Below are 21,804 nucleotides of genomic sequence, written 5' to 3'. Positions count from 1 at the left end.
GGTGTACATGACTGCTCCGTTGTTGGCGGAGGGAGATATGGATGATGATGAGGGGACTGTACACATACTCCATGCTTTGCAACCTGGGGGTTCGGTACGAAGAGGTCTTACTAAATGTTGTGTGCTGGTGGACGGTCATCCGGTGCCTGCTTTGATTGATACAGGGGCTTCGATAAATGTGATGGCCGAATCAATGATGATGACACTGCCAACTGTCCCTGTTTTGAGTGCAACCTCTACCAAGGTTTTTGCTTATGGAGCCTGTGACCCCCTTCCTTTGGCTGGTGTTTTCACTGCTGAGGTGGCACATGAGTCTCATGTTGTGAAGACACGGATATACGTCACAAAGAGTGGTCAAGGAATGTTGTTGAGTTGCCAGACAGCTGAGGGACTGCAGTTGGTTGTTTTGCTTTGGCCGTGCATCAATGGACTGTGGATGATTTGCTGGTCCAGTTTTCCCCGTTATTTGATGGCATTGGCTGTTTGAAAAATCGTATGATTAAATTGCACATTGATGACTCTGTCCAGCCAGTAGCATTACGTCATAGGAGGGTGGCGTTCCATCTCCAGCCGAAAGTGGAAGCGGAACTGGTGAAATTGGAAGAGGCAGATATCATTGAACGGGTGGATGGTCCGACTCCCTGGGTATCTCCTATTGTAGTTGCTCCTAAGCCTAAACAACCTGGTGAGGTCCGCATTTGCGTGGATATGCGTTTGCCTAACCTGGCGATCAAACATGATAGGCACCTCACCCCTACTGTGGATGATATCGTGGTGGAGGTGAGCGGGTCCCGGTGGTTTTCCAAGATGGACCGTGGTGCTGGTTACCACCAGTTAATGCTTGACCCTGCTTTCCGTACGATAACCACGTTTTCCACACATGTGGGTGATGCTGTAATGGTGAGGAATTGGCACCCGAAAGGAAAGTTTAGTCTGCCTTTTGAGCCTGAGCCATGGATTGTGCAGTCCGTTCATGGGACTAAAGTCCAAGCGGAGTGGAATGGATTGAGTATTTCTCGGAATGTATCTTTCTTTAAAACATACCGGGCTCCTGTTGTTGCTCAGAGGTATGATCATATGGTATCATTGGATACTGAGTCTTTGGGTTCTGATGATGAGTTCACGGATGTGGATCCGTTTCCTGTTTCTGTTCCGCTGTCGGATCATGCGGTACCTGGACATTGTGGTGTGTCTCCATCTACCATACCTTCTGGTGTAGCTCCAGAGCCTGCTCTGTTGCTTCTATCTGGTGAATGTCAAGTGCCGATTCTGACTCCCAGCGACGGGGTGTGGGGAGATACCAACTTCGGCCATGTCCTGCTAGGTCCACACGTCTAAAGAACTATGTAACCTATTGAACCGGACTCAGGATATATGTTTTGTATATTTGTTTTCGTTTTTTATTTTTTGGAAGAGTGTGATGTGGTCACCGCCATTATCAGCAACCCGAAGGGGTAGCGGTGGACCCCCTGTTGTATATATTGTGCGGGTTTGCTAATTGATTTATTGGGGGTGGGGTTTATGCACTAAATAAAAGGATCCTGGTGTGGACAGGATATTGAACAGTCTTACCTGCGATTGGTGTTCATTCCTTCTACGACATAACACAGGTCACAGAATTGTAAGCAGCTGCTGTGCTGTAGTGTAGTAAGCCTGCGCCTGAGCCTTATTCATGATTACTTTCGTGTTTTTATTCTGTTAAGAATACCGTCTACCCATAAGATATCCTTGTAGAGTTGCTTACTCTGAGTGCATTTCGTTCTGTTGTAAATAAAGTAAATTGTTATCCAAAAGACCAACATTGACCTGGACATTGTTACTGCATCAATTGTGTGATTGAGTTCAGAGTTTCTGCCCTTTTAAGCTACCTCCCTAAAACACCTTTGACTGCTCACCCTCACTACACTCAGAGTCAAGAGTGTAATTGGCCAAGTTTGAAGAGCCAGAGTATGACTGGTCCTAGGACACCAGTGGCAAACGACCTCAACCACCACAGTTGGGCCCAGTAGTTTTTTTCTGGCTCGTTGCTCCCTTTTCCTTGCCTGCCAACAAGGTCTGAACGTTTACTAATGCATGCAAATGGGATTCATGTGGGTCAGAAATATGAGGCCTGAGACGTGACGCAAGAGGTAGCCATTTACAGAAAATTATATTTGGATATATGTGTTGAAAAGTAGCTTAATGAGTGAACATGTGCTGGTTAGACACACCCATCACTCCTTATTGATATTTGGTCTGGGCCAGAAACAGAGACGTACTCCTGCGTGCCTCATTTGGTTAATTTGTAACAAAAATCAATATGTAATTTGCCTGGTTTAATAAATCTTGAAACACATAACTGAAATCAATAGTGAGTTCTGTAATTGCCGAAGCATGCTTCTGTGCAAGGAGTCGACTGCAATAAACAACAAGGTGAAGGATGGAATACTTGAATTATTCTCAGTCACTGGAACCAAGCTGTGCCCGACTGAATAGGCCATAAATGGCCGAAACCAATCTCTAGTTGCTTGTGTTCTGGTTCAGAGGACACATGGCTTGGCAGTCCAGGCTAGACTGTTCCTATTGAGCAGGACCAAGGAAGATTTGCATATGGTTGAGTGGATTCTGAGATGGTAAGGTAGGCAAAAGAACGATGGATTGTGATGCGGCCTGAGTAATTTCCAGTGGCGGAGTTTATTTCAAGCATTCCATCCATCACTTTTTAAAATCATTTTCCTATGCAAAGGAGGGCAGTAATTCTCCGGAACTGGATGAACCCCTTTAGTTGTAGCACTATGTAAAATAGGTTAATATTTGCGCCTCTATGCTTTTTATTTTTGTTCCTGTTCCAGTGAGCGAAAACTAGCTATAAAGCTCATGATAGTCGGCCTTTTAAATACAAGCATTTAGAGTTAAACCTTTAAATGTGTGCCTGTACTTGGAAAGGGAAAAGTTCAGCTATCTGGCGATAATGGTGGTGCATACCTGTGAGAAACAATATGCATACAATATGGGTAGGGTGATTCAAGGGTTAAAATCATTTGTACACTACTGGAACACTCCATTATGGGCATAATTACCATAGTATAAATGGTCCTCCTCCCCACTGCCTGCCAGAATGAATGAACCAAAACGTATAGAGCGCTACAGCTGCTCCAGACGGAGCGCCCCAGCGCTGAGTTGATGTAGGGAAGCAGGGCCCTAAATCCCCAGACTAAACAGCCAGGTATCTGAATGAGGATTGGCCTGGTTGTACTTCTCTAAAAAGATGTGTCTTCACAATACAACATTCCATGTTCCCATACAGACATCCACATTCAGAGAATTAGACATTCTAATGATACCTCTTCTATGGGCTGGAAAGAGGTGGATAGAAACTGCTAGAACTGAACTATATTGCTTCTCATTTACAGAATGCAACAGTGCTATACAATGAAAGGCAACTGGGAAAGAAATTCACTGTGCATATCCGTTGAGGGCGAGTCACTAATAGAATTATTCATGAGGGGAGTGGGCATACCCAGCCAATACCCTTACATTGTGAGGCAGACATGGAGAGCCTGGGAATCCGCCAACTAGAGAATCTTTAAGAGTCCCCCGTTCTTGAGAGACCTGGACGCATGGGTCCTCCAGCTGTTTAAACTGGTCCCTGAGACACGTCAGTAGCAAACTGGAGACAAAGAGGGAGGTCACACTGTCTGAGATCTCTACCTGTTACAAACATTCATTTTCATCCCTGATGCGCAGGAGACCTGTAACGATTGCCCAGGGCAGTTGTTGCAATACACTAAGGGCCCGATGTAGGTGGCCCAAATTCCGGTCGGTAAAGGTGAAATTCGGTAAATTTCACTGTTACCGACTGGTATTTAGGCATTCCTGATGTAGGAAGGATTCGGTATTAATCCCTTCCAGGTTGATGACGAGCTCAGCTCGTCATGAGCGTAACCTGCCGTGCGCTCATGATGAGCTGAGCTCGTCATGTAACGCGGTAATTTTAAAATTGTCGCGTACAGCGGGAAAAGCCGCCGCAGCGATGCGGTTAAGGAATCGGTAAATACTGATTCCTTAATACCGATTCCTTATGGCCTTGCATTTAAGGAATCAGTAATACCGATTCCTTAACTGCAATGTAGGTAGCACTTAAAACAGTGCACCTCAGCCTTAAGGAATCGCTATTTATCACCTACTCCTAGTTGGTGGTAAATAGCGATTTCCTTTCAAAAAACACTTTTTTGCTTTTTGAAGTGTGCCATGTGGCACACATCCATGCCCTTAGTATGTGCGCCACATGTGCACACGTGCACATTTCACGGGTGCCAGAGGGTGTCCTTTGGAAACCCTGGCACCCTTGAAATACCTCCAACGATTACTGAATCGGTAATACCGATTCGGTAATACCGAATTTCTTTGCATTCATTCCTATGGGCCTCCAAGCCTATAGGAATGAATGGGTAGGTGATTCCTTATTACTGAATCGGTATTACCGAGTCGGTAATAAGGAATATTAACAATTTGGTATTTTTTACTGAATTATTCCCTGCATATGAAATACCAATTTCTAAATACTGAATCAGTATAATTCGGTATTTAGGAATCGGTATTTCCAAGTTACCTACATATGGCCCTAAGTTAGCTAGAACAGCCAGAGAGATCTGGACTAATTACCCAAGTGACAGAAACCCCACATACACCTCTGAGTTAATACTACAACTAAACTAGGTGTGCCACCTGGTATTTCTAATCTATTAAGATTTGAAGTTAGACAGGAAAAAAACACCATTGAAAGCTGTATATTCCTTTGGTATGGAGCCCCCAAAACCTTACATATCCACCTTTCATGGCATTGTGATACAATAAAGCGGTAAGGGATGAGTTATTAACAAAATTACAGAGCCTGACGGGTGCCCAAACAAAAACCTCCCCTACAGTGTTTGTTGGGTGTCATCACTAAACCAAGTAAGAGTAAGACTCAGTACAAGTTTACATTATTGGATTGGAGCTCGCAAAGCAATGTAATGGCTAACTCTGCCCCCTCGGTCCCACAGAAAACACTTGGAAAAGAGTTATGACAGAGCGTGTCAACTTTGAGGGTGGGCAGAAGAGACAAAAGAGCTGCCGACACAAGGGCACATGACACACCACAAACCATGGGAGGAGGGGATGAGAGATAGATAGCATCCTTGTACACTAGGATTCTGAAACATAGTCCCACCATCAAGGCAATCCAGTAAACAGATCTTTTGGTAAAAACTTTAGTTATACTCACCCGGCACACATACAGATATCTTTGTAAGAAAATTGTAATTTGTAATTTGGTACATTATGACGAACTGTGATACTCCGTTCTTCCATTGTTACTGTATTAAAATGATAAATAAAGATGTTAAAAAACCTTTCAACTCTTTACAGATGTCTGATTAAAGTAATGTTTGTTGCAGTTCCAAGACTTAATGTGCTTCAATCTGGTGTTTTGGCACATGAAAATATTTTTTTTTAGTTTCATCATATTTGACACCGAATGCGTCTAACTTGCGGGAATGGTATCCATAGGTTTGCACAGTTGTTGCTACATAGTACATCAGAATTGTCGGCAGTGTTGGCGTACAGGAGCGGTTGTCATTATGTACAGAGCCTCCTGATTTCAGCAAACTCCTACATGCACTGTATCCTGCTGTGTGACTTGTAGGTAATGACTTTGAATTCTGTAAGGAGCAACTCTCTTTTTAGGTGCACCCTAAACAGTGCATGTTTTGTATGTTGCGAGACTTATTGTTATCGTAAAGAGTGCTTAGAACCTGTTCATTGCTTACCATTGGTTGGCTTCATTGTCACTATCATTTGCTTGCTTCTTTTTGGATAGCTGTTTAGTCTATTTCCTTCTCTTGTGTTTGCTCTGCCCCTGGAGCATGAACGCATTTCTATGCCCTTCCACTGCTAGCTTTTTCCAGAGCTACTTTTTACATTTTGTTTAAGTGTTCTACAAGAGTGCATGTGTTTTGTTGCTGTCTTCCTCGTGTGCTTCTCTCCTTCACAATGCTCTCTGTGTTCTTCTGTCTTCCCTGTGCCCTTCTCCCCCACTCCCCATACCTTGCCTTTTGTCCGTGTGGCTTCTGCACACCTGCTCCACGTTGCAATCTTTCGCTTATTTGATGCCCCACAGGTGCACCTGATATCTTCCTCATGTGCGTCTCTCTTGTACTTATTGAAGCAGTGTCTTGGAGTGTGAACCAGGCTCCAAGCCTCATTATGGCTCTGAGATTTAAGGGGTATAGGAAGTGTTCCCACAGTTAGATTTTTCTGTCTTTCTTTAACTCAGGGTCCACAAAAGACAGTTGTTGAGAGTGTAGGTTACCCCATTGGAGGAGGATTACATTATGAACCAGAACCCTGTCCTCCATGATGTTCTTGAAGCAGATTGTCAGCAGCCATCATAATAGATGTAATATTTGGTGGTCTTGGTAGATGCAGTGGTATTAGGCCTGCAAAGGGGTGTAGTCTGATGTGAGTAACTTTTGCCCGTGCTGTAGCATAATGTAGAGATTGAGAATTTAATGTAAATGAAAACATGGTCGTTACTGAAATATTGCATGGTTTTTTGTTTGACCACTTTTACATGACAAAGTGATATTTGTGATATTTTGTTGCACGTACCTTTAGTTAATTCTAACACAATTGTTCAGCATAATGTATACTTCATAGAAGACCGTAGTGGGCTCATTTCATGGAAAATTGTCTCTGCGCCGGATTTGACATAATGATTCCAGTGCAAATTTCACTTAGACCCACAATTTCTTCACTTGGAAATTTTGCCAGGTAATATCAGTGGGATTATAGTCGCAATTCTGAGTTTTGTGGCTCAGAAAGGGGAAAATGTGGATCTGTTGTGAAGCAAGACTAAAACTGCGTGGTATTCATCATTTGACCCTGAGGAACTCTGAATCCGAATGTTAAAAAAAACTGCCTGCAGAAAACTCCCCAAGATGCAGTATTGTTTATCCTCCGGGTGATTTTAACTTGTGATAAATATTAGGCAAGCGCTGCAGTAAGCACGATCTAAATATCCCGATACAATACGCTACAGGACGGGCTGAGTGCCTTTGAATGTGCTGAAAAAAATGATTTCTTAGGCAATGCCTCGCCTTGCATTCAGTCTTGAGAGGGCAGAGGCGCCCTGTCTGCTGTAGTTCCCGCTACGAATATTAACGAGGGTCGTTTGAGAGGCTTTCCTGGGGAGAAATGGCGCGTTCTTCAGCCTTTCGGGATAACTGACGTGGGTATTTGGGGCAGTGGAGCTGACATGCTGCCAATTAACTACTTTCCCTCAATTTTTAATGTCTGTATTATGAGCTGCTCTGTTACTTCCCAACAACAGGATAACGGAAGGTGTGGGGTTTGTCTCAGAAACATTACCTCCTCGTAAGTCTTCCTCGACACATGAATAACGAAGTGAGCTTCAGCTCCACACCAGAACCCTCCAAAGCAAAAAAGTTAGCCTCCCATGCCTCCCATCCCTTCCCAATATGGCCGACCCATTACACCCTTGACCTCTATAAGAGGCAGTCCGGCCCAACCCTTAAGCCCGTTTTTTTGGTACTGCGCTGCAAATTCTCCAGAGCGTGTTTTAGGTAAGTGGTTCCTGCTGTAGCTGGAACTGGGTTCCTTGGTTGGTGGCCCTGCTCTAGTGGACCCTAGGACTCTGGGACCGTCTTCCTGCCTTCTCCCGGCAGTCTGGGCCTGTTAGGCTCTGTTTTAGCAAGCCAGGGGTTTACAGGGGGATGGACAAGGAGGTCTGGGGCTCTTCCTGGCGGCCTTTTTCCTCTCCCCTCGACCGTGTGGGCAGAGTGTTTTTGTTATACTCCTGCCCGGGACCCTCTCCCCCCCCCCCCCCCCCACCCCCCCTGGTGGCGCTCCTTCTGTTGGTGTAACTCCTGACCTCCCAGGGTCTCCCATTGCTGGGGCGGCTTGGGACGTGTGGGCGGGGGTTCCCAGCGGTCCGTTCTACGGTCCCCGGGCGCGCCTCCACCTCGTGGTTGTCTGGTTTTTCGGGGTCCTCGCTGCAATCGATTCTGTTCCTGTCCTGAGGGGCTGGCTTCGCTGCCTGTAGCTGCCTCGTTGGGTGCTTTGACCCGTATCTCTGCCACTGAGCTAGGGGTATCTCTTCCTTGCTCACCTTGGCAGGCTAGCCTTCTAGCAAACACATGGAGTAACCTGGGGATGCCGGGGATTAAACCCGAGGCCTCATACTTGCAAAGCATGTGCTCTACCACTGTGCTACATCCCCAGTTTTTATAGGCGTTTACGGCTCCTAGCTGTGAAGCCGGTCTCAAGGGGACTTACCGCGTTTGTCTGCTTGCTGGGCATGTCTCTTCAGGGTGAGAACGCAAGTTGCCGGGAGCCAGGCGCGGTGCATTCTGCCTGGTGCCGCACTCTGCGGCCGTTGCCTCTGATGCTCCCTGTCCCGTGTGATGCCGTTTTTCTCACCCGTTCCTCAGGACTGACGGTGTGCGGCTTGTGCTTTGATGGTGTCCTTTGCGTGGCTCTATTCCTTAGTGGGACTCTTTCTGTTTCTTCCCGATCCGTAGTGTGTTGTGTTTCTCTCACCTTCTGACCCGTAGCTTCCGTTGTGTTGTGTATTTAGTTGTTGGAGGTGTCTGGCACTCACGCATGCACGCTGCATTGTTCTCGCACAGTGAAACTACAATCCTGGGTTTCTGTTGGCAGGTACAGTGTGACCGTGATGGTGGGGGCTCTCGCTTCTGCTGAGCTCTTCTGCTGCTGTCACGTTTCGGTCTCTGCAGAATCGTTGTTTGTTTGGGGTCCTGGTGCGGTTATACGGGATCAGCGTACTCTGGGTGAGTGTGATACTCTGTATATTTGTATTGTACTCTTCCTGGGGCGGTTTCAAGCTCCAGTTGCACGGTGGTTCTGTGTTTGCCTCACAACTTTCGGGCATTGGTTTCCCCCGTTTGTGCCTGGGGTTAACGGACCTGTTTCTAAGCGCAGTGTGTACAGGGGGAGTGTAGAGGATGTGGCCTTAGGGCTGGAGCGGTCGCCCTGGTGGCTGGGGGACCCGATTGGAGTCTCTGCGACGTCGCTCGACATCCTGTGTTTCTTGGTAAATCACTGCAGTTTTACGGATTTTTGCATTGTGTGCGGTGGTCCGCTACGTGCTCCTTTTTTGTTGCATTTTTCTTGTATTTATTATCTGCTGGTCTTTCTTAGTTCTTACTGATGTGTCCATTGATTCGCCCATTTGCCCTATGGTTTGTGTGTTCCTGTCCTGTTGTTTCCCTGGCGTTTGGGGTATGTCACGGGGCCATGGCTTCATTCTGTTTGCTGTGTTGTCCCTGGCTCTTTCTTCCCTTCCGGGCTTTGGGGCCTGTAATCCTTCTGTCCTGTATGCTCCTGTTCCCGCCTGTTCTCCAGTGAGGTACGGGGTCTAGCCTGGTTGGTCCCTGATTGGGTGCCTGCCTGGGGGTTCCGGGAACTGTTGGCGGCTGCAGGCCTGATGGGGGCAGGCTACTATTGGCTCCTGTCCGTCCTTCTCTGTGCTGCTTCTGTGGTCTCCGTGTGGGCTTTTGCTTCTGCTCCTTTGGGCTTGCCCTCTCCTGTCCGGGCTTTTCTCGTCCGGCTTCTTGGCTCTGCGAGCGGCTGCTATGCCTCTTGTCGGTGTCGTACTCCTCCTCGCTCCTGACCATTGGGGCTCTGTTGGGGGCCGGTTGTGGCCTCTCCTTACATCCTGGGTGGCCCCTGTGTCAGTCTTGGCGGTCTCACTTGTTCTGCGGGTGGGACGGTTCAGGTGGGGTCTTGAGGCTATTCCTGTTCCAGGCGGTACTCCTTGGTTTTTCCTCTGGCCCCCTGGCTTTGAGTTGGGGTCAGGGTCCTCCTTGGAATGTGTATCGGGTGTTCTTGTGCCTTGTTAGCGGGCGGTGCTTTGCATTGTCCTTCTCTTGGGGGCTCGTACCATCTGGGGGTTCTGTAGTGCTTCTGGGCCGTCCTGGGTTCTGGTTCGTCCTCTTCTTCACGAGTTCCCTTAAGTGTATTTTCTCCTGTCCCGCTCTCAGTTCCATTGTGCCGGTGATTGTCTCCCTGGTTTCGGTCCGGTCTGGGTTGGTGGTGTCCGTTCTCTTCCCCCTTCCTTTTGGTAGCGGGTCGGTCATGAGGCTCCCTTTCCGCCCTGGCTGCAGGTGTGTCCTGGGGTCTTCCTTTTCTGGTGTCCCCCTGCTGGGTAGTTGCAGCCTTTTTCCGGCCGGTGGGGCTCGGGACGTGTTTGGGTTCCCGGTGGGTGCAGGGTCGAGTGGTCTCCCTGCTGGCAGTTTTTCTCGTCTCGCTTCCGTTGGCCATTCCCTGCTTGTCTGGGGTTTGCCACTGCCCTGCGGGGGCTTCTTGTTTCTGTTCAGGGCGGTTTTGCACCTGCCTCGTTCTCCGGGGGGGGGCTGGGGGGGTGGGTCCTATGTTGGCCCCTTTGGCTTTTTGGCACGGTTGTGCTGTCCTTGACTCTGTCTCTTTTGTTCCGGTATCGGTTTGAGTCACCGGTGGTGGCTCTATCTTCCTTCTTGTCCGGGCTCCTGGTTTTGCGCTTTCCTCTGGTCCCGTTGCTTATGAGGGTCTGGGCTTCCCTGGACGGGGCATTTGACCTGTTGGTGGTGCTCACCTGGGTGATTCTCTCTTGTTTTCTGCTGCTGCTGCGAGCGTTGGACCATGGAGCTATGGCTCACTGGTATGTATTGTGCTTCTGGGGGCACAGGTTTGCACAGGACAAGTGTTTGTCTCCTGCCACAACTTTCGGAATATCCCACGTTGGTATATGTTTGAGCGGTGCTTTTCATTGTCCAGGGATGCTGGGATTTCCCGGTTCTCCTTCCCCGGGTGGGGCTCTGCGATTCTTGGCCGGAATTTGCATCCTTTTCTTCTTTGTCCCTGGTTTTGGGGTACTGGGGCCTGCTGGCTTGGATTTTCTCCCTGGAGGTGTTGCCATTGCTCGGACTCGTTTCACCCAACTCTTCTGTCCTTCTCGCCTTTGGTGTGTTTCTGCCTGTGGCCTTACCTCCCTGTCCGCTCCTGTTCCTGTCGGCTCTTCGTTGTTCGGCTGAGTCAGGCCTTATGTTGACTGGCTGTAAGGCCTCCTGGGTGCTCGCTTCGGAGGCTCGCTTACTACCTGTGGTACGTTGCTGGGTCGATTTGCTTGGCCCCTGAGTGGGGCAGTCTCGCTCCTCCATGCTGCATTCCCCTCCCTACAGGGTTCTATTTGCTTTCTTGGGCATGGTGGCCCCTGGTGGGCATTCGCTTCCTTTCTGGTGGCTTGGCCTTGGGCCTGGTCCCATCCGCTCTTCGGGCTCCGTGGGCGGCCTTATGGGCTTTCCGCTTTTTGCTGTTGGCCGGTTGGGTTTCCTTGGGGGCTGGGTCGTTCCTGCGGCTTCCTGGGTCTGTTTGGCCTTGTGCCTGCCTGGGTTCTCTCATTGGTGTCGCGCTCCCTTCCAGGGGTGTTCCTTTGTGTGACTGGGGTGCGTGCCCCGCCTGTTTCCTTGCTGGTGGTGTTTTGGTGTCCTTCATTTTTTATTGTTGTTCGGTTAGCATGCTTGGTTCCTTTCTGCACCTCAATCCGTTCTTGCGGCTCCTGCCGGGCTGTTTGGATTGCGTATGGTTCCGCTGCTTTGGCTCCGACGTTTGGGCTTTGCTCCCCTCTTGCTTTTAGCTGTCCGTTGGGCGGTCTTGGTGTGTTTGGACCGGCGTGCTGCTTTCTATTCTGGGCCTGTTTGTTGTTGCTTTTAGCCCCGTGCGGTCAGGTTCCGTACCTTCTCTGTCCTCCTTCGGTAGTTGGTTTGGGTGGATTTTCTGGCGGTCCTACGAGTCCCCGGGATCCAGGTTTTCGTCCCCCCTGGTGTCTCTCTGTCCGGGCTGGTTCTTCCTGCTTGTGGTTCCCTCTCCCTTGGGTGGTCCTTCCACTTGTCTGGTCTTTTGGGTTTGCCTGCTTCGTTGGCATCCCCTTCTGGTCCGTTGGTTTCTTGTGAATTTCCATGAAGCCGCTTGGCTTTGGTATGTGCTCACTTCGTTATTCCTGTGGTGAGGAAGACTTACGAGGAGGTAATGCCCCGGTTACTTACCGCTAATCTTCATTACTCCAAGTATAGTCTTCCTCACCACGAGTTCCCATCCCTCCCTCCCTGTCTGACTATCGGCTTCATGTTTATGCTTGGTTGTTTCAGGCTGATTGGTTGGGCCGGGCCTCCTCTTATAGAGGTCAAGGGTGTAATTGGTCGGCCATATTGGAAAGGGATGGGAGGCTAACTTTTTTTTGTTTTCGAGGGTTCTGGTGTGGAGCTGAAGCTCACTTCATTATTCTTGTGGCGAGGAAGACCATACTCAGATTAATGAAGATTACTGGTAAGTAACAGGGGCAATACCTGGTGTTAAGAGGAGGAGTGGGTGTTGTTACTTCTGACTTTTCCTGGTCTACTCTGAAATCGTTTGTGGCGAGCCTGAGAAAACCCTAGTTGCGGCTTGGAATCGCGCGCCTGTCCTCAGGCAGTCTGCAAGAAACGGGTTTGGGAGGAGAGTGCCCGCATGTTGAGAAAATCTATGCTTTTTGCTAATGCCTAATTTCCAATGTGTGCGGGTAAAGCGCGGGGACACGCCGTGATGGCGTCACCAGGCGCTTTATAAACTCCTTTGTTGTTGTTGTTGTTAAAGGCAGGCCCCACTCGGGATGCGTGAAAGTCGTTTCCAGAAACAGAGCGAGATTGTACTGTTGCTTTGTTTTACAAATCTAGGTTTATACTGTTGTTTTTGCCCCCAGAAAGATGCAGTGCTTTAAGTGGTCCGGTACGGAGTACCGTCAGTTTTTTATTTTGAGAGGGAGAGTACCGGCACTTCTCAAGAGAGATGTAATACTTTTAATTTGAGAGTATCGGCACTTCTCAGAAACAAGCAGGAACTCTGCTACAGAGTACCTGCACTTCTAATTTTACATTTCAAACACTGGAAAGTCGATGATAAAACTTGCAGGCCTGTTTGCCTGGTCTCCTGCATCGACGGGGATGTACATGGCATTCAAAATTCAAAAGGAAACCCAGGTTGGCAAAACAAATAGTTTGGGTTGTTGTATAGTGGAAATATTTCCGAGAGCTTCCCGCGTGCTCAAGGGCAGCTGAGGACAGGAGCGGCACTGGCCCGTCTACAGACTCTGGTTTTCTCCTTCTCTCTCACGCACACACTTACAGCACAGACTGTCCTTGTTCTCCACACTCTTTGAACTTTCCAATCGGACATCCGCAGAGTAACAGTTTGAAAAGGCAACGTGACGGTGTAATGTGGTAGGGCCTTTGGCCCGCATGGGAGGAAGAGGGTAAATCAATGTTGGGGTGTAGCTTGGGAGAGAAAATCAACAGAAAAGTCTGTCTGCAGATGAGGACAGTCACTCCTAGGTACTGTTAGTAGCATCTCTACAGAGTAAGATAGTAATTATTATCGGACTTAACCCACTGCCAACCTAGTAGGTGAAGAACCATTTTCCTGTGTATAACTAGGAGCCACTACAGTGCAGGGACTACAGAAAGACAAACATGGCAACATTTTCAAAGTGGAAAATGGCAGATTTTGAAAAAAAATGGGGAAATGTTTTTCCCCATTGGCTTATTTTGAAGCAACCTAAAATAGAGCCATTTCTTTGCTTAAAAATAGGAAGTCTCCTGATGGAAACAGGTCTATATATATACATGTATGATATAGGTCATTGCCATACTAGATGTGTGGACATCGCTCCTGGGCATAGCCTATATCCGTTAACCAAGAAAGCATAGGTGCTCCTGGACACAACCCATAGATACTTTATTGGGTGAAGTTAGTCACCCTGAGCTTAACGTTCAGCCACTTCACGGGGAGAGGATGTGGCCTAAGGGTTAGGGCGGTCAAACTCAAATCTGGGCAACAAGGTTTGAGTTTCGGCAACGACATTCAACATCCTGTGATTCTGTGCAAATCACTTAATCTCGCCGTGCCTAACACAAATCAATGTGTTCTTATGTAACGCAACTAGTGCTCATGTAAAGTGCTCTGATACCCGGTACCTTTGGGTCAAGTTCGTGTTATATAATACTCAGAAAAAAGAAAAAAAACAGGGTGAGAACCAAATAGTCACCTCCAGGCTGTACTCAATCACACCCAGATTCCTACCCTGTTCTGTGACATTCCAAGACACATCACCACTGCCTCCAGGTGTGAGTCAATGAAGGTGGCATGATAATACACTTTGCCACAAGGCTCCCTTATATCAAATAGGGCCAAATTTGGTAAAGGCCGCACCTATAATCAAGGCCTCTGGAAATATGGGATTTTGTGGCTTTGGCATTTTCCGCATAGTTAAGGATTTTCTGCATTTGCCACAAATACATCTTCTGCTGCATAATTTGCAGATATTAACAAAAAAAGTTTGTTTCACAGTCAAACTGATCAAAAGGTATTTTAAAATGTACCAACGCATGTTGCTGCACAATGAAAGGCACTTTGCAAAGCTTACCTGTTCACCCTTCTATTGCTTATTGCTCTATTTGGGTGGCAAACTGGTACTAATGAGGTGAAACCTTTTCCAAGATAGTGTTGACATGTTTAAAAATGACAAAATAATGAGGTTATACTATGACGAAATGCACCGCGTTATACCGCATAATCTGCATTTTCTTTTTACATTATGTTGACAGCCCTGCCACATAATTTGGTCTTCCCCTGCCACATAATTCCAGTGGCCTTCCCTATAAATCAATAATATTATCAGTCAATGGAATCTTACCGCTCTACCTATTGAGTGTGGGCAGGCGCTTACGGGCCCCACCTAGGGTTAGTAAGTGCTATAAAAAGATTACAATACAATACTTTCAGGATTCACATTTGGTATATTCTAGCACAAGATGAAGGCCAACCATGACCAGTCCTGGAGTAGAAGTCTTATGTGGAGTGCTTAATCCAGTTTCTGCTGTCCCTTATTTAGTGTTATGTGCAGTTCTGGAGATGCTGTACGCTGCACTACTATTCACCAATAACAGAAGGGTTGTGTATCTGCAGCCTTGTGTTCCAAACACATGAAACCTAGGCTCTGCAAATAAATTGGAGCCTTTCATTTATAACACATTCTTAGTTTTTAAAAACTTCTTTTAGCATCTGGTTACCGATAGCTTTAGCCGTCTATTGTGAGCACTCGTGATCAGTAGAGGGCATGGCATTTGGTGGTTGTTTACACTGCACCATAGACTTTGTTATGATTGTGGTGTAGTTTCTTACTGCATACTAGGCTTGGGTGATGAACTCCACTCTGTTCGAGGAATTTGTGCAGTTTTTCGCTGCCGCTCGAGTAGAAAATCTACTTGAGCGGCAGAAAAGTAGCAGCGCCCTCTTGCGCTGCGCATTGTGCAGTATTGCAGCAATAATATTTTTGGGGAGTCACATGCTGTGCATTATTCCGCCATCTTGTGGTTGGGTCCGGAGTTGTCTTTGTTTCTTTTCTTTTTTGTTTATTTGTTTGTTTGGGGCGTTGTCGACCACCATTTGGTGCTAGGTTCATCCCTTGTGTGATGTCAGACGACGCCTCGGAAGTTCCTCTGCGTGGTAGCCATCTTCAGATTAGTTTTTCCGCTGTTGGGTCTGGAAGTAAATGGAGATACTCTGAAGTTTTGGACAGAATCTCCAAAAGAATTGAGGAATTCAAGCGAAAAAACCATTGGTTATCAACTGAGAAGGCACCGGAGAAGGAGAGAGACCTCCGGACACCTTTCCCAATCGGGGGACCCCAGCGGAGCAACTATGCAGATGGATCAAAGAAGGGAGATGTAAGGGCCATGGAAAATACCCCTTTCAAAGTTTTCCCAAAGTGCCACGACACTTTTGCACAATGTGATCCACGCGACATTTGAAATCTCTGCCTGCCGAGGGATCATAGGGATAAAGACTGCAAGGCCTGTGACGTATTCGTGTAGAAGACACTCAAGGTACGCCGAAAGCAGAGAGAGGACCGTTACGCAGCCATGCTTCAAAGTCAGATATACCCATCGCTGAGGGACTTTGGCCTCTCAAGCGACGTGTATGACCAGTGAGTGGACGCAGAATCGACACACGGGAGGGTCAGACATTGAGATCCTCAAAGGAGACGCAGAGAAGAGACATACTCCGAAGAGACGGACAAAGTAAGAAACCCTCACCTGCCGGAAACCAAGGGCCCCAAAAGAAGGCGTAAAAGCCATGCCAGGCGTTGAAGAAAACTATGACCAAGGGTCAGCCGCGGCCAAAAGAAACCCATGGATCCCACCCAGGGATACCAATGAGGGAAGATCGGTGAAGGCAAGCGCCGAACGAGAGACGGCGCGGGTTAAAGACCACACCCCTGGAGGCAGAATCCACCACACCCATGAAGAGGCTCTTCCCGGCCTCAGACGCCGAAAGGGCACTCCAGGTGGAGAAGGATAAAGACGCCTGGCAGACCTTTCATAACACAAACTCCCTCAGTGACCATTGCAAAAGATGCCTCCCACAAGGGTTGCGGAGCACACTCAGGAATTCTGAGGGTACGGGGTCAGTGGAGCAATACAGACTCTATAAAGCACATCAACTTCCTAGAGATGAGGACGGTGTTCCTGACACTAAAGGCTTTCCAAGCCCACATAGGAGGGAAGACAGTATTGATCCAGATGACCAATACAACAACAATGTTTTACCTCAACAAACAAGGAGGATCGAAATCATGCACCCTTAGCAAACTAGCTCAGGAAATATGGAAATGGGCCAATTCGAAAAAAATCAACCTACAGACAATTCACCTGCCATGAAAAGACAACAACGAAGCGGATCAGCTCAGCAGACAGAACAGCAGCTCGCACGAATGAGAGATAAAACAAGGGAACCTGCAACAGGTCTTCAACCTCTGGGGAACTCCAGAAATAGACCTATTTGAAACAGTGGAGAACAAAAAATGCCAATTCTTCGCCTCCAGGTTTCAACATGACCTCTCAAAAGGCAATGCCCTGCCATTAAACTGGTCAGGGACATTTGATAATGCTTTTCCTCCAAATCCTGTACTACAAATGGTTCTGGGGAAAGCCACACAACCAGGAACAAACCTAATACTCATAGCCCCTCGATGGGCAAGACAACCCTGGTACTCAAGCCTACTCGAACTGTCTTGGGGACAGATGATCAAGTTCAGTGCAGACAAGGACCTCTTCACAATGCAAAGGGGTCAAATCTTTCATCCAGAACCAGCGACGCTCAGCCTAGCAGCTTGGCACCTGAATACACAGAGTTCGGACATTTGAACTTACTGCAAAGAACAATGGAAATACTAATGGAGTGAGGGAAACAAACCACAAGATCATGCTACGCTGCCAAGTGAAAATGGTACACCACATGGTATACACAAAACAATAGCCAAAATTCAATTTCCACACAGGAAACAGTGCTCATATATCTTACACACTTGTTCGACAGTAACATCAACTACTCAACCCTCAAGGTGCACCTGCCAGCAATTGTGGCCTACACCAGGGGAGATTCATATAAAAGGTACTTCACAGCACCAGTCATTAAAGGATTCCTAGAAGGGTCCAAAAGGATTCCACCTCCAAGAAAGGCTCCAGCTTTAATGTGGAGCTGAAACACATTCCTAGCACAAGTAATGACAGGACCATTGAAGCCCATGCACAAAGCAGAACTCAAATACGTCACTATAAAGACTGCCTTCTTAATAGCCGTAACATCTCTATGGAGAGTAAGTGAACTACAAGCATTAACTATTCTGGAATCATACAAGCAAATCCACAAGGACAAAGTTATACTAAGGACAAACCCTCAATTCCTACCTAAGGTAGTAAGCAAATTCCACATGAACCAAAGCATACAGATAACAATCTTCATCCAAAACCCGCAAACAAGACTAGAAAGAAGCCTTCATACCATGGACATAAGAAGGCCTTTACTATACTATCTACAAGAGACAAAACAATTCCGTAAAGGCAACCAATTGTTTGTCTCCCACTCAAAGTCCAACAAGGGAGCACCCATGACAAAGGGTACAATTGCAAATTGTAGATTTTAGAGGCAATTTAAGTATGCTATGCCTCAGCAGGAAACACTCTAAACACACGGCCAAAAGCCCACTCAACAAGGAAATAAGGGGCAACCCTAACCTTCATGGTCAATGTGCCAATAGACACCCTGTGTGCTGTGGCAACATAGACATCCCCACACACATTCACCAAACATTACTGCGTGGATATACAAATAACTAAGGAAACTCATGTGGGACAAAAGGTACTTCAACACCTGTTCGCAAGGTCTTCCTCATCTTATCACATCCACCCCAAGAGGGGGGAAACTGCTACATAACTTTTGCAGAACTCCGCATAGCGCTACAGAGTTTTTTGCCATTTCACAGAGTTCCATGTAGCCTTCTGCCTACACAATCAGCACTGATCTGACAGCAACTGAAGGAGCTTCTCCAATCCGGGTAGGTACTTCACTATAGAGTCTCGCAGTCTTCCTTGCTGCACTTTTACACGACCATCCCACTACAGGAGACTCGCCCCAGGTAGCTTTCCATATAGCGCTTCACACAGTGAAACCCGGAGTATTTACTTTTCCACTTCTTGCTATAAAGGACAACAGAAAGCTGTCTTCCTGTTTACAAGTATTCGTTCTCGTACTCCTGGGAAAAAAAGCTTTTCTTATACCAATTGCAAATTATGAAGCATAGCGCAAACAGACTCTAACTAAAGGTTGCTAATGAGGAACATTATGATTAAAAATTCGAAGTGCTTGAGCCACAATTTCATAGGTCCTAAATACAAGTACTGAGTAAGGCAGCCCCTAAAGAATTTGTTGGACCATAGAAACTAGGGACAACAGGATGAGTGTTGTGCTGAAACCATAGCCCACAGCAGTGTGAATCAGTAAACAAACAGACAAACATCAAACATGCCAGTGTAAGTGGGTAGACAAGAACTTAGATGGGTAGGTACATGGATGAGTGGCTGGATGAGTATGTGGTTAAATGTGTGGGTGAGTTTGTGGACACATCTAGATTGATGATCAGCTGGTTGCTTAATGAGTGAGCAGGTACATGTAAGTGCATGAACGAGTCAGTGGTTGGGTGGGTAGATGTATGCATGAGAGTTGGGTAGATAGATGAGTTAGTAGCTAGATTCATAGATGATGAAAGAGTTGGTGGGTGGCTAGGTAAGGTCATCAGATGATGGGTGGGTGACGAGTGGATGAATGTTTGGATGCTTGAATGAATCTGTGGATTGACAGGTGACAGGGTGATTAAGTTGATTAGATAGGACTGTAGACAAGCACGCACAGTGCAAACATGCCATATATTTAGGTATCCACTTGCTTTCAAGGCCACGTATCACTAAATAACACACACATGCAACGATACCTTAAGTAGAACACCTCACACACATCTTTACTCACCCTCACACAATAAGGTTTACTTGTGCGTGTTATTTACGCAGCTGAGGTTCTCTATTGAGTGATTTCAATCTCTTACCAAATTGTATGGAGGTGGTTTGTGCGATGTGGGTCATCGTGATGGGGTTGATATGGAAGAGGAGCAGTGTTGCTTGTGGTCTTTCAGCTACTTGGGTGAGTGTCAAGTCTTTCAGTTCCACAAGAGAAGCTTGCTGATTGGTGCCATTTTATTGCCTCCCCTCTGCCCCCGTTATTCATTTCCCCTTCAGGACTCTGTAACTAATCGCGCCTGGCAGCTGAATGGGTTTTCATGCACCTAGCAACTGCTGTGGCTGTTTCATTCTGTCTCTTGCGGTGCTGATTATAAGACGGAGGGGGTCATACAGCCCTTCTGATCGTAGGTTCCCTGAAGGAAACACAGCTGTGATGTACACTATAGGTATACCGTATTCGTGAAAGCTCTGTTACCGTGTGCAATAGTCTTTGTATGGCCTTCAAGATGTCTGAGAAGTGGGCAACTATTTTTCGAAGGCCTCCTGCGTCGCTTCGAGTGTATAGCTCCCCAAAGTATGCAGCAAAGCTCTGAGCAAGCTCCCTGGGGCCCGACAATAACCCACCACGAGGCACCGGAGGGACTGCATTTGCGCCCTGGCAGAACCTATGCAGCATCCTTCTGGATTTGTCTCCCCACTGATATATGTGGCTCTGCACAGCCTGCCACGCATGTTTAGCCTCAGCAAGGAGCAGCTGCTGATACAGTTGGGTCAGGCTGAAATGATGCCATGCTGCATCGCCTCCTCTCTTGCGGCTGTTTTTTTCTTCAAAGTACGCATCTGTGCCTCAAGATCTACCAGCTCATGCGTTCTACGCTTACGTTCACCCACGCAAAAACTACTGTCAGTTTAAGGGCCGCCCATAGTACTATGTTTGAGGACGCGGTGTCTGTATTAATGGAAAAGTATTCTGTGATGGACTGATAGAGGAGCACCTCATATGATGGGTTCTGCAAGTTCCAGGGCGACATATGCCAGCGGGATTGATGGGGCTCCGGGTCCACATGGAGCCTAAGGGCTACTGGGGAACGATCAGACAACCCTCTTGGCAGTATATCCAAGTCTGATACTCTATGTATGTAGCCGGTATGAACTAACAGATAGTCCAACCTAGAAAAGGATCCATGGACTGTTGAATAGTATGTATATCCAGCTTCAGCCGGATGGTATGACCTCCAAGCTTTAAACCAACTCAGCGCGGACACCAGGGAAAGCAACCTGGACTCCTGTATCTCTGCCCCTCCTCCCCAGCGCTACGCTTAATCTTATCAAGAACTCCTCATACATTCCATGTAAGAACACAATAAGGCCACATAGGGCCGTCAGGCTCTGTGTCTGTCATTGGTATCTACAGTGGATATACCCGGGTTTCCTGCATATGGACCTTTTAGGATGTGGGTGACAGGGCTGTGCATGAACACAACAATGAAATAATTCAAACAAACCTTCTCCCCCCCTCCCCCACACTTCAATGACGAGAAGTATCTGTCACAGAAGAAGCCTTCCCCGAACCCCAACCGGGTCCCAGGAGAGGTTGTTGCCAATGGATCCCCTAGTCCCTTTATTAACTAAGTGTCCTCGCTAGAGAAACTTAAACCATGTTACTCTAGGGGTGCAGTCTAATAACCGTTGCCAACATTACATGAATATGCAAGGATCTGCCACGCAGGCACAGCAGAAAGTACTGGCCCAGTTTAGGCTCCCCACAGTTCTCATGGGGGCTGTCATACTATTAATTTGCTGCGAATGTTCATTGTTGTGTTGTTTGTTCCTCCTGGACGAGCTGTACCAATTACGACTCTTGATGGTGGACCTTTTGGGATGAATATGCCTGTCACTCAGGGAGGAGTCCGAGTCCGTGTGTGGTGGCGTGTGGGGCTTCAGTGAAACAGACTCATCTGCCCATGCAAACACCTCTTCAGGGGTGTCAAAGAATAGGGTTTGGGAATTGAAGACAAGCCTCAAGCGAGCAGGTTATAACAACATGCATTGAATTTTGATTGGTGCTGATGTTGAACCATCCTTGTATAGTCTGGGAATATCATGATATGGTGTTATTCAAACATAATCTTTCCTTGGCGCGGCCCGTTCTTTAGAATCGCATCCCTATCTAATTAGTTGAGGATCTTGGCGATTACTGGTTGTGACCTCGCAGCTTTGGAGTGGGGAGGATTCGTCACCAATGCTCTGTGAGCTCACTCCACCATAAAGCAGGATGAGAGGCACTCCGCAGCTACTATTGATCTGAGTGTTAAAAACTTGTCCTTGGAGGAGCCCTCGTACCCTTCAGGGAAGCCCTCAAAATGCAAGTTGTTATGTC

At 47.3% G+C, this 21,804-nt stretch overlaps 1 protein-coding gene and 1 non-coding gene across 12 annotated transcripts in view; one reads left to right on the top strand and one right to left on the bottom strand.

The window, feature by feature from the left end:
* Positions 1–21,804, top strand: part of TFDP2 (transcription factor Dp-2) — a 626,881-nt gene that overhangs the window by 333,680 nt on the left and 271,397 nt on the right. The gene's annotated exons all lie outside the window — the stretch shown is intronic.
* Positions 8,189–8,260, bottom strand: TRNAA-UGC (transfer RNA alanine (anticodon UGC)). The gene has a single exon. It is a non-coding gene; the product is annotated as a tRNA-Ala (tRNA).

This window comes from Lissotriton helveticus, chromosome 11 (genome assembly GCF_964261635.1).
Source record: "Lissotriton helveticus chromosome 11, aLisHel1.1, whole genome shotgun sequence".
Taxonomy (NCBI): domain Eukaryota; kingdom Metazoa; phylum Chordata; class Amphibia; order Caudata; family Salamandridae; genus Lissotriton; species Lissotriton helveticus.
The sequence above is the reverse complement of the archived record's forward strand: the minus strand, read 5'-3'. Positions and strand labels throughout refer to the sequence as shown.